Raw genomic sequence first — 7,500 nt, forward strand, 5'->3', positions numbered from 1 at the left:
ACCATGCCGGAAAGTCGACTTCACGTCGTGCATCGGTACAAAGTTATTCAAGGGGCAAAATAAATTCACGAGAGTAGGTCCGATTACCGCTGGATCAGACGACGATTGTAACTTGTTGGATACGAATGTATCCGATGTATGTACGTCGTCCCTCTCTGATCTGTAGTAAGTGGGCCTACCCAAGATGCACACGATAATTTTAGCTTAAACCATGCCGAAAAGTCGACTTCACGTCGTGCATCGGTACAAAATTATTCAAGGGGCAAAATAAATTCACGAGAGTAGGTCCGATTACCGCTGGATCAGACGACGATCGTAACTTGTTGGATACAAATGTATCCGATGTATGTACGTCGTCCCTCTCTGATCTACGGTACGTGGACCGACCCAAGATGCACACGATAATTTTAGCTGACTTCATGCCGAAAAGTCGGTTCACGTCATGCATCGGTATCTTAAATCGCGCCGTAAAGTCGTTCACGTCATGCATCGGTATCTTAAATCGCGCCGAAAAGTCGGCTCACGTCATGCATCGGCGTCTTTTTTTTGTGCCACCGATGCATGACGTGAACGACTTTTCGGCTCGATTTAAGATACCGATGCATGACGTGAACGACTTTACGGCGCGATTTAAGATACCGATGCATGACGTGAACGACTTTTCGGCGCGATTTAAGATACCGATGCATGACGTGAACGACTTTACGGCGCGATTTAAAGCTATACCGATGCATGACGTAAACAAGATCACACCGATGCAGCACGTTAACATTAAAGCCCGCCTAATCCGATCGATGGAGGCCGTCTCGAGTGTCCAACTTGCTCACAAGAGCCGAGAAACAAACCGATGCATCACGTAGACAAGATCGTACCGAATGTTAACACAATCCAGAAGGAAATAATCTTAGATGAATATCGATTCTGATTATTGATTTTTCTTTCGCGATATTGATAGAAGACATCTGAATGAATTTCGAATTAATTCCGAAATCAAAAAAATATTTTCAATAAATTTTTTTTCTAGAGTACCTCGGTCTTTTCTATTTTTTTTCCAAGTTTCGTACGTCAATCAACATACATCCCAGAAAAAATCATCTCTCTAACTATCCTGGTTCAAAAGTTGTATCGGAACTTTTCACGTCGAAAAAGAACATAGGCGAAAAAGGACGTGAACATTATTCCTTATAAAAATCAAACCCGACCATGGATTTTGATTCTGATTGTTGATTATCGCTATTAGAACAAATTAGGAGGCAACCAAATCAAATTTGAGAAAATTCCACAATCAGAAAATTTTTTTCAAAAAAAAAAAAAAAAAAATTCGAGAACACCTCGGTCATGGCAAGTTATTTCCCACAATCCATTCCCCAATCAACGTACATCCCAGAAAAAATCATCTCTCTAACTATCCTAGTTCAAAAGTTGTATCGGAACATTTTCACGTCGAAAATATATCTCTAAGTCCAGACCGATGCACCACGTAATCTCGGGCAGACCGATGCACAACGTAAATGACGATCGGGACCGGGGCGATCGGTCGTATCTGACACCGCCGGCTCGGTTCTAACATCGTCAATGAGTCGGGGTTGTAAAAAAGGACGTGAACATTTTTCCTTATAAAAATCAAACCCGACCATGGATTTTGATTCTGATTGTTGATTATCGCTACTAGAACATATAAGGAGGCAACCAAATCAAATTTGAGAAAATTCCACGATCAAAAAATTTTTTTCAAAAAAAAAAAAAAATCGTAATCACCTCGGTCATGGCGAGTTATTTTCCGTATTTCATTCCACAATCAACGTACAACATAGAAGAAATCATCTCTCTAACTATCCTGGTTCAAAAGTTGTATCGGAACATTTCACGTCGTAATATCTCGCCAAGTCCAGACCTCGGCGATAGGTAGTATCTGACACCGTCCGCTCGGGACTGACATCGACTTGGACTCGGGCTGATGATGGGGAGGCGTTTAAGGACGTGAACATTTTTCCTTATAAAAATTAAAGTCGACAATGAATATTGATTCTGATTACTGATTTACGCTTTAAAAACACATTAGAAGGCAACCAAATCGAATTTGAGGAAATTCCACGATCAGAAAATTTTTTTCGAAAAAAAAAAAAATCCGAAAAATATTTTTCGATTCCGATTACTGATTTACTCTTTTAGAACACATTAGGAGGCAACCAAATCAAATTTGAGAAAATTCCACAATCAGAAAATTTTTTTCGAAAAAAAAAAAAATTCGAGGACACCTCGGTCATGGCAAGTTATTTCCCACAATCCATTCCCCGATCCACGTACATCCCAGAAAAAATCATCTCTCTAACTATCCTGGTTCAAAAGTTGTATCGGAACATTTTCACGTCGAAAATATATCTCTAAGTCCAAACCGATGCACCACGTAAACTAGGGCAGACCGATGCACCACGTAATATCGGGCAGACCGATGCAGAACGTAAACTCGATCATACCGATGCTTCACGTAATCTCGATCTTACCGATGCACCACGTAAACAAGGGCAGACCGATGCAGAACGTAAAGTAGATCTTACCGATGCACCACGTAATCTCGATCTTACCGATGCACCACGTAATCTCCATCTTACCGATGCACCACGTGAACTGGATCTTACCGATGCAGAACGTGAATTGGATCTTACCGATGCAGAACGTGAATTGGATCTTACCGATGCACCACGTAAACTCGATCATACCGATGCACCACGTAATCTCGGGCAGACCGATGCACAACGTAAATGACGATCGGGACCGGGGCGATCGGTCGTATCTGACACCGCCGGCTCGGTTCTAACATCGTCAATGAGTCGGGGTTGTAAAAAAGGACGTGAACATTTTTCCTTATAAAAATCAAACCCGACCATGGATTTTGATTCTGATTGTTGATTATCGCTACTAGAACATATAAGGAGGCAACCAAATCAAATTTGAGAAAATTCCACGATCAGAAAATTTTTTTCGAAAAAAAAAAAAAATCGTAATCACCTCGGTCATGGCGAGTTATTTTCCGTATTTCATTCCACAATCAACGTACAACATAGAAGAAATCATCTCTCTAACTATCCTGGTTCAAAAGTTGTATCGGAACATTTCACGTCGTAATATCTCGCCAAGTCCAGACCTCGGCGATAGGTAGTATCTGACACCGTCCGCTCGGGACTGACATCGACTTGGACTCGGGCTGATGATGGGGAGGCGTTTAAGGACGTGAACATTTTTCCTTATAAAAATTAAAGTCGACAATGAATATTGATTCTGATTACTGATTTACGCTTTAAAAACACATTAGAAGGCAACCAAATCGAATTTGAGGAAATTCCACGATCAGAAAATTTTTTTCGAAAAAAAAAAAAATCCGAAAAATATTTTTCGATTCCGATTACTGATTTACTCTTTTAGAACACATTAGGAGGCAACCAAATCAAATTTGAGAAAATTCCACAATCAGAAAATTTTTTTCGAAAAAAAAAAAAATTCGAGGACACCTCGGTCATGGCAAGTTATTTCCCACAATCCATTCCCCGATCCACGTACATCCCAGAAAAAATCATCTCTCTAACTATCCTGGTTCAAAAGTTGTATCGGAACATTTTCACGTCGAAAATATATCTCTAAGTCCAAACCGATGCACCACGTAAACTAGGGCAGACCGATGCACCACGTAATATCGGGCAGACCGATGCAGAACGTAAACTCGATCATACCGATGCTTCACGTAATCTCGATCTTACCGATGCACCACGTAAACAAGGGCAGACCGATGCAGAACGTAAAGTAGATCTTACCGATGCACCACGTAATCTCGATCTTACCGATGCACCACGTAATCTCCATCTTACCGATGCACCACGTGAACTCGATCTTACCGATGCACCACGTAATCTCGATCTTACCGATGCACCACGTGAACTGGATCTTACCGATGCAGAACGTGAATTGGATCTTACCGATGCACCACGTAAACTCGATCTTACCGATGCACCACGTAATCTCGATCTTACCGATGCACCACGTGAACTGGATCTTACCGATGCAGAACGTGAATTGGATCTTACCGATGCACCACGTAAACTCGATCTTACCGATGCACCACGTAATCTCAATCTTACCGATGCACCACGTGAACTGGATCTTACCGATGCAGAACGTGAATTGGATCTTACCGATGCACCACGTAAACTCGATCTTACCGATGCACCACGTAATCTCAATCTTACCGATGCACCACGTGAACTGGATCTTACCGATGCAGAACGTGAATTGGATCTTACCGATGCACCACGTAAACTCGATCTTACCGATGCACCACGTAATCTCGATCTTACCGATGCACCACGTGAACTGGATCTTACCGATGCAGAACGTGAATTGGATCTTACCGATGCACCACGTAAACTCGATCTTACCGATGCACCACGTAATCTCAATCTTACCGATGCATCACGTAATCTCGATCTTACCGATGCAGAACGTAAACTCGATCATACCGATGCACCACGTTATCTCGGCAGACCGATGCAGAACGTAAAAAAAAAGCTTACAGCACGCGGTGTTCCCAAGCGGTCACCCATCCAAGTACTAACCGCGCCCGACGCTGCTTGGCTTCAGTGTTCTGACGAGAACTGGCAATTTCAGCGTGGTATGGCCGTAAACAACAAATATAGCGATATTTTCTATGATATCTCACTTTTTGGGAGCGGAAAGGACGTGAACGTTTTTCCTTATAAAAAATGAAATAACTTTTGGATATTAATTCTGATTGTTGATTTAAGTTTTAAGAACACATTAGGACATATCTCAATGAAATTTGAGGGATTTCCGAAATCGAAAAATATTTTTCGAAAAAAAAAAAAAATCCCAGAAGACCTCGGTCATCTCAAGTTTATTTCCATATTCTATTACACAATCAACGTACATCACAAAAGGAACCATCTCTCTAACTATCACAGTTAAATTTTTGTATCGGAACATTTCACGTCGGAATATCTCGCTAAGTCCAGACCGGGGAGATCGGTCGCATTTGACACCGTCCGCTCCGGTCTAACATCGTCTTGGAGTCGGGGTAACGATGGAGAGGCGTTTAAGGACGTGAACATTTTTCCTTATAAAAATTAAAGTCGACAATGAATATTGATTCTGATTACTGATTTACTCTTTTAGTACACATTAGAAGGCAACGCAATCAGATTTGAGGAAATTTCAAGATCAGAAAATTTTTTTCGAAAAAAAAAAAAATTCAAGAACACCTGGGTCATGGCAAGTTATTTCCCACAATCCATTCCACAATCAACGTACAACATAGAAGAAATCATCTCTCTAACTATCCTGGTTCAAAAGTTGTATCGGAACATTTCACGTCGAAATACCTCGCCAAGTCCAGACCGGGGCGATAGGTAGTATCTGACACCGTCCGCTCGGGACTGACATCGACTTGGACTTAAAGTCGACAATGAATATTGATTCTGATTACTGATTTACGCTTTAAAAACACATTAGAAGGCAACCAAATCAAATTTGAGGAAATTCCAAAATCAGAAAATTTTTTTTCAAAAAAAAAAAAATCCGAAAAATATTTTTCGATTCTGATTACTGATTTACTCTTTTAGAACACATTAGAAGGCAACGAAATCAAATTTGAGTGAAATCCAAAATCAGAAAATATTTTTCGAAAAAAAAAAAAAATTCGAGAACACCTCGGTCATGGCAAGTTATTTTCCACAATCCATTCCCCAATCAACGTACATCCCAGAAAAAATCATCTCTCTAACTATCCTGGTTCAAAAGTTGTATCGGAACATTTTCACGTCGAAAATATATCTCAGAGTCCAGACCGATGCAGAACGTAAACTCGATCATACCGATGCTTCACGTAATCTCGATCTTACCGATGCACAACGTAAACTAGATCACACCGATGCAGAACGTAAACTCGATCATACCGATGCACCACGTAAACTCAGGCAGACCGATGCAGAACGTGAACTCGATCTTACCGATGCACCACGTAATCTCGATCTTACCGATGCACCACGTAAACTCGGGCAGACCGATGCAGAACGTGAACTCGATCTTACCGATGCACCACGTAAACTAGGGCTGACCGATGCATCACGTAAACGACGATCGAGAGGCGCGAAAGGACGTGAACGTTTTTCATTATAAAAATTGAAATAAATGATAAATAATGATTCTGATTGTTGGTTATCATTTTTAATAAGCATTAGGAGGCAACCAAATGAAATTTGAGGAAATTCCGATAATAGAAAATTTTTTCGAAAAAAAAAAAAAATTCATGAAATCCTCGGTCATCGCAAAATATTTACCATATTCTGTTCGATAATCAACGTATATTTAAGAAGGAATCATATCTGTATCTATCTTGGTTCAAATTTTGTATCGGAACATTTTGACCAAAGTCCGAGCTTCGGCCGAAACAGACACCGCTGACCTGGCCTATCGATCGACCGAGAGTCGGGGATAGAGCGTAAGTGTTGTCTGGAGGGGAACCCTGTGCTCTCCTGACATATATAGGGAAGGTGGTCGCGTTGGGCGATGCAGAACGTTTGGATCGGGAATTATATTTTTGGTTCAGCTATTGGAATATGGTTTATTGTTGGTATATATTGGCGAAATAACGTTCTTACTGACTGGGGATATTCATAAAAATGAGTCCGGAGATTTTCAGATCGAAGTCCGAGTGATCCGACTTGGAAGGCGTGTTGGGTGGGTCGAGATGGCTTAGATAGATCAGACGAGGCGGGCTAAGTGTTGACGTCATGCATCGGTCCATTTTCAGATTGAGTCCGAGTAATCCGACTTTGAAAGAGTGTTGGGTGCGTCGAGACTGTTTAGATAGATCGGACGAGGCGGACTAGGTGTTAACGACATGCATCGGTATATTTTCTGATCGGAGTCCGAAGAAATCGGCCCTAGTAGGCGCAGCGGACGGTCGAGACGGCCTCGGTGGGTCGGATCGATCGGGAAAAGTTTGCTAAATCGTGTCTGGAGGGGAACCTTGGGTTCTCCTGACATATATAGGGGATAAGGTTTGGGTGAACGATTCTTCACGTAAAAGTTGAGTAATTTATTTTTCGATAAGCTTTTGGATATTGATGAGAAGTATATGTATATCTTCGATTAAAAGAATTCTTACCGTCTCCATGTATATTATATTAGATATATAAGAAATAGTTAACGTGATGCATCGGCCGATTTCCGGATCGGAGTTCGAGAGATGCGACTTTCGATGCGCGATGGGTGGTTCGAGACGGCCTAGATCGATCGGACGAGGCGGACTAGGTGTTAACGACATGCATCGGCGGATTTTCTGATCGGAGTCCGAAGAAATCAGCTCTAGTAGGCGCGGCGAACGGTCGAAACGGCCTCGATCGATCGGACGAGGCGGACTAGGTGTTAACGACATGCATCGGCGGATTTTCTGATCGGAGTCCGAAGAAATCAGCTCTAGTAGGCGCG

The 7,500-nt window shown here is 41.7% G+C and overlaps 1 non-coding gene across 1 annotated transcript; it reads right to left on the reverse strand.

Annotated features, from left to right (window-relative positions):
* Positions 1–4,558: 4,558 nt before the first annotated feature.
* Positions 4,559–4,677, reverse strand: LOC123688158. The gene has a single exon (XR_006749790.1). It is a non-coding gene; the product is annotated as a 5S ribosomal RNA (ribosomal RNA).
* Positions 4,678–7,500: the final 2,823 nt, after the last annotated feature.

The sequence above is a fragment of the Harmonia axyridis genome, chromosome X (genome assembly GCF_914767665.1).
Source record: "Harmonia axyridis chromosome X, icHarAxyr1.1, whole genome shotgun sequence".
NCBI lineage: Eukaryota > Metazoa > Arthropoda > Insecta > Coleoptera > Coccinellidae > Harmonia > Harmonia axyridis.